Source organism: Bubalus bubalis, chromosome 8 (assembly GCF_019923935.1).
Source record: "Bubalus bubalis isolate 160015118507 breed Murrah chromosome 8, NDDB_SH_1, whole genome shotgun sequence".
NCBI lineage: Eukaryota > Metazoa > Chordata > Mammalia > Artiodactyla > Bovidae > Bubalus > Bubalus bubalis.
In genome coordinates this window covers 33,825,305-33,834,273 of record NC_059164.1, presented here as the reverse complement: position 1 = coordinate 33,834,273, position 8,969 = coordinate 33,825,305, and the positions used below count along the sequence as shown (strand labels likewise).

General features: G+C 35.3%; 1 long non-coding RNA gene across 1 annotated transcript in view; it reads left to right on the top strand.

Annotated features, from left to right (window-relative positions):
- The first annotated feature begins 5,387 nt into the window (after positions 1-5,387).
- Positions 5,388-8,969, top strand: part of LOC123334683 — a 110,128-nt gene continuing 106,546 nt past the window's right edge. Inside the window, exon 1 of the long non-coding RNA XR_006552729.1 lies at positions 5,388-5,475. This is a non-coding gene — a long non-coding RNA (uncharacterized LOC123334683). The remainder of the gene's footprint in view (positions 5,476-8,969) is intronic.

Sequence of the window (8,969 nt, the reverse complement as noted above, 5' to 3'; positions counted from 1 at the left end):
GGCAAGTGAGAGAGTTGAAAAAGTTGACAATATGTTGTGATATTGAAAGAGATATTAAATTCCCACGTAACTAGTGGGAAACTGGTGATCCTGAGTTTTACATAGCATATGTTGTCTTAGTTGTGATTTCCTTTAGTCACATTTAGTGGTGAGGATTTACTACAGCTGAAATTTTGCTCCAATATCTAAGAAAGTAGGAAGAGTGATCAGGTAGTTCGAGATACTTTCTAGAAAGTGAATCAAAGAATAATTGCTGGAGTCTAAGCTAAATAAGAAGGGAATTAAAGACTTCTGCATGATTTTGCACAATACAGCTTTGTCACGTTCAGTTCTGTTCAGTTCAGTCGCTTAGTCATGTCTGACTCTTTGCAACCCCATGGACTGCAGGACACCAGGCCTCCCTGTCCATCACCAGCTCCCAGAATTTACTCAAACTCATGCCCGTTGAGTCGGTGATGCCACCCAACCATCTCATCCTCTGTCGTCCCCTTCTCCTCCCGTCTTCAATCTTTCCCAGCATCAGGGTCTTTTCAAATGAGTCAGCTCTTCACATCAGGTGGCCAAAGTATTGGACTTTCAGCTTCAGCATCAGTCCTTCCAATGAATATTCTGGACTGATTTCCTTTAGGATGGACTGGTTGGATCTCCTTGCAGTCCAAGGGACTCTCAAGAGTCTTCTCCAACACCACAGTTCAAAAGCATCAATTCTTCTGCACTCAGCGTTCTTTATAGTCCAACTCTCACATCTATACATGACTACTGGAAAAACCATGTCCTTGACTAGATAGACCTTTGTTGGCAAGGTAATGTCTCTGTCTTTTAATATGCTGTCTAGGTTGGTCATAACTTTCCTTCCAAGGAACAAGCATCTTTTAATTTCATGGCTGCAGTCACCATCTGCAGTAATTTTGGAGCCCAAAAAAATACAGTCTGAAACTGTTTCCACTGTTTCGCCATCTATTTGCCATAAAGTGATGGGACTGGATGCCATGATCTTAGTTTTCTGAATGTTGAGCTTCAAGCCAGCTTTTCCAATTTCCTCTTTCACTTTCATCAAGAGGCTGTTTAGTTCCTCTTCACTTTCTGCCATAATGGTGATGTCATCTGCATATCTGAGGTTATTGATATTTCTCCTGGCAATCTTGATTCCAGCTTGTGCTTCCTCCAGCCCAGCGTTTCTCATGATGTACTCTGCATAGAAGTTAAATAAGCAGGGTGACAATGTACAGCCTTGATGTACTCCTTTCCCAATTTGGAACCAGTCTGTTGTTCCATGTCCAGTTTTAACTGTTGCTTCCTGACCTGCATACAGATTTCTCAGGAGGCAGGTCAGGTGGTCTGGTAATCCCATCTCTTGAAGAATTCTACACAGTTTATTGTGGTCCACACAGTCAAAGGCTTTGGCCTAGTCAATAAAGCAGAAATAGATGTTTTTCTGGAACTCTCTTGCCTTTTCGATGATCCAGCCATGTTGACAATTTGATGTCTGATTCCTCTTCCTCTTCTAAAACTAGCTTTAACATCTGGAAGTTCACAGTTCACATGTTGTTGAAGCCTGGCTTGGAGAGTTTTGAGCATTTATCACACTGTTTGCACTTAAATTATCACTGATACTGTTTAGTATATTCTTTGTAAATCCATTTGGGAATTAGATTAGGATCCAGCCTATAAAATCCACATGGTTTTCATTTGTTTATACATGTCATTTTGCCTCTGAAGCCAAGTAATTGTGAAGCACCATTCATAAGAGAGAAATTCATAGACAAATTTTTAAATTCCCCAATGTGTAATATCCAGAGAAGGGTAAAATGGTGCATTCACTACTAAAAGATAATTGTCACTTGCATTCAGATCTTCTTTGAAAATTATAAAATACTTAATATGTATGCATACAGTCTTATAAACCACACCTTTTCTTTACTAATGGTATAAGAATAAAATTGCACATTGGGGGAGGGAGGTTCCTGGTGGTTTAGGGGTTAGGGCTTAGCACTTTCACTGTGGTGGTGTGGGTTTAGTTCCTACATTGAAGAACTAAGATCCTCCAAGCCAAGTGGTGTGGCCAAAACACAAAATTAAAATTGTGCTTTGGTATCAATGTATATCTTGCAAAAAGGAAGAAAAACACTAATTTTAAACTCATATGAGCAACATTAAATATATATATATATTTTTACTACTTACTATGTATATATATTTTTTTCTTAATGGAAGTATGTTGTCAGCCTTATTTTGACTAAATCATAAGTTTTTATTTCATACATTTTAAGCAATTAAAAAGAAACTTTTAAACGTCAGTCAATGGAATTATTGTGGCTGCTATGTGGTCCAACACCCTGTTTATCAACTATAAAGAAAAAAGAGTTAATTGCAGATAGCAGTTATTTATTGAAGTTATTAACAAGTTCAATAGTATACTATTAATCTACCATTAAAGAAAATAATTAGATCACATACATATTGTCTTATTTTTTAGTTAGAGTTTATTTTATAGAGCTAAAGATATTTATCTCCCTATTGACCAACTAATGGAACAGGATAAAAGAATCATGTTTGCAGTTTCTTTGTGCAGTGGGTCTTTACTTGCCACTGGATAAATGCTGCCTTAGAATTTGCTACCTGGTTATAAAGAATCTAAATCCAGGCATAAAATTTGTGCAAGTATGTATATTCTCATCCTTGCAAATTCCATATGTAAGCTGTTTAATTTTGGATATGATGTGGTCATTGCTACCTCATCAAAGACTAAAGAGAAGCCCTTATCTGAAAAGTACAGTAAACCATATTTTGATATAAACCATATTTTGATATAAGTAGTTCTTAATACAGCAGGTCTGTAATTACTGCCAGCCAGTATGCCTACCTGCAGAGAAACTTTTATCTAGGTCAGTTTGAATTATTATTAGTAGGAGATTAAAACTCCAGCTCAACAACTGCCACTATAAAACAGCAACAACAAACAGAAAAGAAACCAAAAATAAGAAGAAGAAATAAGAAAAACAGCTTATATCTCAAAATTCAAGCTTAGAGGAACTGAGATTTTTTTTTAAAGAAAATCTCCCTAACTTGGGTGCACCAAGAAATAGAGAACAATTAAAAATATGTGCTTTGACTAATTGCTTTCAATAAAAGAAAAAAAAAGATTTATGCAAATAGATGTTGCTCTTCTAAATGGTGTTTAACATTAAGTTGTGTGTGACTCTTGTGCAACCCCATGGACTGTAGCCTACCAGGCTCCTCTGTCCATGAAATTTATCCTGAATCCAAAACCAAGCACTTTATATTGTGCTACATTCCTAGGAAAACTGACCATGAATTCCAAAAATGCTGAAAAAATAATTCAGCATCTGCACGAAAAATATCTCCTGTTTCTTCACATCATTTCCAGATGATCAGGCCCAAGACTGAGACTCAGACTTGCTCCTCAGACAGAGCCATGTGATCTTGGCTGGTCACTTTATTTTCTCTGAACCTGATTTTAACAAGTTACAGAGCATAGTAATAAATAATGAAATGTGTTAATTAATTCCTTCAGAAGATTACAGAGTTGGATCAGTGAACAGTATCCATAATCATAATAGCTTGTACTTAACATACTGCTTCTGATGTGTTAACTTATTTAATCCTCACAACAACCTTAAGAAGCAGGTCATGTTATGAGGGTCTGTTTTCAGTTAAGAAAATTGAGTTCTGGAAAGGTAAAGTAACTTGCCTAAGATATTCAAATATTAAGTAGTAGATTTGAGTTTAGACCTATGGTCATCTGGCTTCAGACTTGTAGAAGTCTATAAATCATGAAGATCTATACAATGTCCCATTATTTTCTTATTGAATAAGGTCATTGTAAGTGTGATGTTGATCAGAATGGTATCAACCACCAAAAACCCATTCCTTCCATTATTAAAAAATCACTAGAGATGTATGAGAGGATTACAGTCGATACAGCAGCTGTCCTTCAGTACTCTAATGGCACCAATCAAATGACAGGAAAAAGAAAAATCTGTGTTCCAGGTCATCTGATGCCTCCAATGATTTTGCAAACATTGAAAATTTGACAAAACAAACTCAAATTGCCCCAGAAATTTTTATCCATTTATTCTTTAAAGTATCTGTATCTCTAGGGAGCTAAAGTCTCCACTTGTCTAATTCAGCTTGTCAGAATGTTTCTAAGGGCTATGTGCTGTTGTAGAACATGTATGATGATTCTTTGAGAAAATAAAAGTGTGTCGACTGTAAGAAAAAATCCTAAATGAGTTGCTTTATGTGCCCTTTAACAGATAATCTGTATGTTTGCAACTTGATCTCACATATCAAATTAGTTACATTAGTTTTATTCCTTAGACATTTACTAAGTAATAATTATGCTATTAACAATGATCATTATTTATTAAATGTTAATCATGTGCTGGGACCAATATTAAGAATAACCAATATTAAGAATATTCTCAGTTTTCTGGCCTGGATTATTCTCTGGTTTTCAAGCCTTGCAGATGACCTTTACTTGCTTCATTAGCTAAGAATCTTTCAGCTTTATGTGTGAAGGATCTAATGAAAATTGGTGTTAGCTGAATAGAAAGTTTAATGGTTCCTGCAAATGAAAAGGCCAGCAGTATATCAAATCGGGTCAGCTGGCTTATAGGACCAAGCATTTTTGTGAACCTAATCTTACCTTTCTGCCTCTCATCTCTTAGCTCTGCTTTGTTCTGTCATTTTGTTCATTATCTGCATATCTCTCTTTTGATAGCTTCTGGGTTTTCCACCTTCAGAAGCAAGATTGTTTCTGTTTTAAGTAGTTTTAGCAGGGGTCCATGGTTTCTCCTTTTGACCTGGTTGAAGATATCACTTTTTACCTCATTTTGTGACTTGCATGTGAGACTGACCGTAGGATGACTCGATCGTGGACAAAAGCAAAGCAACAAAAAACAAGTGCTTCCTGTCCCTGGTCATAGTAACTGACTCACTCACAAGATTGTATCCTAATCCAGGTCAATGAGAAACAATCTGGGTCTTCTGGGTCTTTTCTGAAACTACAGGAATGCATAGTTACTTGCGGGTTGAAAGTTGTTTGAAAATTGCTTGGTATGCATTAACTACTTGGGCTATACTTAAAAGACAGTCATTATTTATCTGAAATTCAAATTTAACTGCATGTTTTGTATTTTTATTTGTTAAATATGGCTATCTTACTCAGATTATTCACTAATGTGATAAATTAATACTTTCAGAAAGGAACACACATAGATAAAATGATAATAAACTAAGCCAAATAATATATGGCAGGAATGGCATTTTCTATATGCCAGGAATTAGCCCAAAATCATGAAAATGCAATAACATGTAATTGTGTAAAAACTCTATAAACTAAATGATTTTATCATCTTTATTTTAACAGATAAATAAATTTGGGCACAGAGAGGTTAAATATCTTGTTGAAGGTGAAACAGCCAACAAGAATGGAGCTAGTATTCAGCCAAGGTATGTGACTCCAGAGACTTCTTACAGGCAATCCTTTTTTTTTTCCTTTTTCATTTATTTATTTATAAATTAATTTATTTCTTTTAATTGGAGGCTAATTACTTTACAGTATTGTAGTGGTTTTTGCCATACACTCACATGGATCAGCCATGGATGTACACGTGTTCCCCATTCTGAACCCCCTCCCGCCTCTCTCCCCATCCCATCCCTCAGGGTCATCCCAGTGCACCAGCCCCGAGCACCCTGTCTCAGGCATCAAACCTGGACTGGTGATCTATTTCACATATGGTAGTATACATGTTTCAATGCTATTCTCTCAAATCATCCCACCCTCGCCTTCTCCCACAGAGTCCTGTTCTTTACATCAGGCAATCCTTTTGAAAGTGTCATCTCTTTCACACCCTGGGGCCATTAACAAAGCTCCCCTGGTCAAGACCAGAATTTTAAGTATATTTTCCTGTGCTATACATTAGGTCCTTGGCGATCTTATATATGCTAATGTGTATATGTTAATCCGAAACTCCTGATTTATCCCCCCTGACCCCATGTTTCCACTTTCATAACCATAAATTTGTTTTCTATATCTTTAAGCCTATTTCTGTTTTGTAAATAAGTTCATTTGTATCATTTTAAAAAATTAGACTCTACACATGAGTGATATCATATGATAATTGTCTTCTAACTTATTTCACTTAGTATGATGATCTCTAGGTACATCCATCTTGCTGCAGATGGTATTATTTCATTCTTTATTATGGCTGAGTAATATTCCATTGTACATATGTACCATACCTTCTTTATCCATTCTAATTCTGAGCTTTCAGAGGAACATAATTTACAAAAGCTGCTGCTACAGCTCAGTGGTCAACAGAATTACAGTTAGAGGTTTCAAACGATTTATTTTAAAATTTTCTTTTTTTTTTTTTTCTTTACTTAACATCGTACTTTTATTGTTTCTTTTTTAAAAAAATCCTTGAATTTTTGTTGCGTCTGGGCTTATTAATAGTTCATCTTGGAGACTATTCAATAATAATAAAGAGTACAAATTCTTCAAAAACATGATTTCAACCCCAAAGTTTTCCCAGTCCAAACAGTAAGTTTTCCACCTGATTCATCTCAGGCTTTATTTTCTGTGTGACTAACACTTCTCTGCCGACCTCATGCTGTTTTCCTTGCTCAGATGGAAGACTCTGTCTCTTCCTATGGGCTTTGCTTAGGACTGCCATGATCAGTGAGCATTCCTCACCTAAGAAGAACCAGATGGCCATGAAGAGAAGTTAATGCTCCCCTCACATGTCCTCTGGGCAATCTTCCTTCATAAAGGACAAGTGTGCTGACTTATCACTTACTCTGAGATTTAATGTTAATCCAAATTACTAAGGACAATTTTCCTATATTGTTAGCAGGCATAAGCCACAAGGATCCTACCTTTGGGCAGCAAGAAATCAACTTTTTTGAAGACAGCCCTGAACTGTGCCATATATACAGTACCAAAATAGTGTTCTTTTTTTTTTTTTTTAATTTTATTTATTTTTATTTATTTATTTTTGTTGTTGTTGTTCTTGTTTTTTTTTTAATTTTATTTTATTTTTTAAACTTTACATAATTGTATTAGTTTTGCCAAATATCAAAATGAATCCGCCACAGGTATTTTAAAATTTTCTAAAGAGAGGTTGACAATTTTTGACTGCTTAAATACTGTTAAAATATGTACAACTTCCTGGCTAATTTCCTACATTAAAAGGTAAGTCATTTTATTATTAAAATTATCTGATTAAAATATATATAGTTTAGGTGGTGTTTTATGATCAATTTAGATGCCTAAATCCATATATGTATCTATATCAATGTCTACATTTATGTCTATATAAAACCAAAGGTATATTTTTTAATCCATTATGAAAAAATACAGTACTGCTTACAAAAAGAATTTGAATAAATATTAACTGCAACTTGTCATATATCTTCATTTTCCCAACTCTCTTCTAAATACCAATGTTACTTCCCAACACAGAGAATCACCATAATTTTATGAAAAACACATTTTTAAATGAAAGTGTTTATGTGGTAATTGGAGGGTATTAATGCTTTCCTAGATAAGCAGAGTGTTCAAATACATTTGCAACCAGCCACTCGCCCTGCCAGACCACAGGTGAGACAGACACAATGCTGGCCTCATTGTCATTAACTGTCTTCCTTCTTTAGCACCTCAGCTGACTCTTAGATAGGTAGACTTGTCTCCAGATGGAGCAACTTGGTTTTTTCTTTACAACAAAAGCCAGGGTGGGGAGCTGAGTTGATACAGAAATAAGTGGACGAAAAACCTGTAATGACATAGTTTCTTAAAGTGAATCCTAACCTCTGTTAGGTGCACTGTGATATCACCAGTCTTCTTTGTCAGAAAGTTTTCTAAAGAAAGGTTGATGGTTTTTGACTGCTTGACTACTGCTAAAATATGCACAATTTCCAGGCTGATTTCCTACATGTCTACTGAAAGGTAAGTCATTTCATTATTAAAAGTATTGGATTAAAACATGTATAATCTAGGTGGTCTTTTTACTGTCAGTTTACATGCCTAGATCCATATCTGTATCAATGTCTATATTTATGTCTGTATAAAACCAAAGGTACCTTTTTTTAATCCATTCTGGAAAAAAAAAATCAATGCTACTTAGGAAAAGAATTTGAATAAAAACTAACTTACTACTTATATGTCTTATATAAGTATATATGTCTTATATAAGACACACTACTTATGTGTCTTATATCTTCAATTTCCCATTTTTCTTCTAAAAACCAGTGTTACCATCCCAACAGAGAGTCACTATAATTTTATGAAAAATACATTTTTAAGCAAACGTTTACATGGTAAATGGGAGTATTTATACTTGCCAAAATAGGCAGAGTGGTCAAATATATTTACCACCTGTCACTAGCCATTCGTCCTGCCAGAGGACAAGTGAGACAGACACAGTGCTTGCCTCATTGTCATTAACCATCTTCCTTACTTATCACCTCAGCTGGCTCCTGGGTAAGGTGGGACTTGCCTGAGGATGGAGCAGCTTGGCTTTTTCTTTATAACAGAAGCCAGAGTAGGGAACTGAGTTGATACAGAAATAAATGTAAGAAAAACCTATAAGGACATAGTTTCTTCTGAATCCTCACCCCTTGCACTGTGATATCGCCAGTCTTTGATAGAAATATTCATTCTTTGGGAGCATATTTGATCAGTTTTTCTAGATCTCTCTGAATGGATTAGAGGCACTGATAACTTAAACTTTTAAGGCAGTCCTTTAAAAATAAAGTATTTGTGTACCTTTTTTATGAAACTGATCTGGGGGTGTTGAAAATCACAGTATAAAATTGGCACATTATTTTGAAGGGTAATGTTTACAAGTATATGTAGTCAGATGGGGTGGGTTCAGGTCTTGACCATATGACTGAGAACTGTCCATTACTTAATCTTTTTGAAGATCAGTTCCCTGAATTGAGAG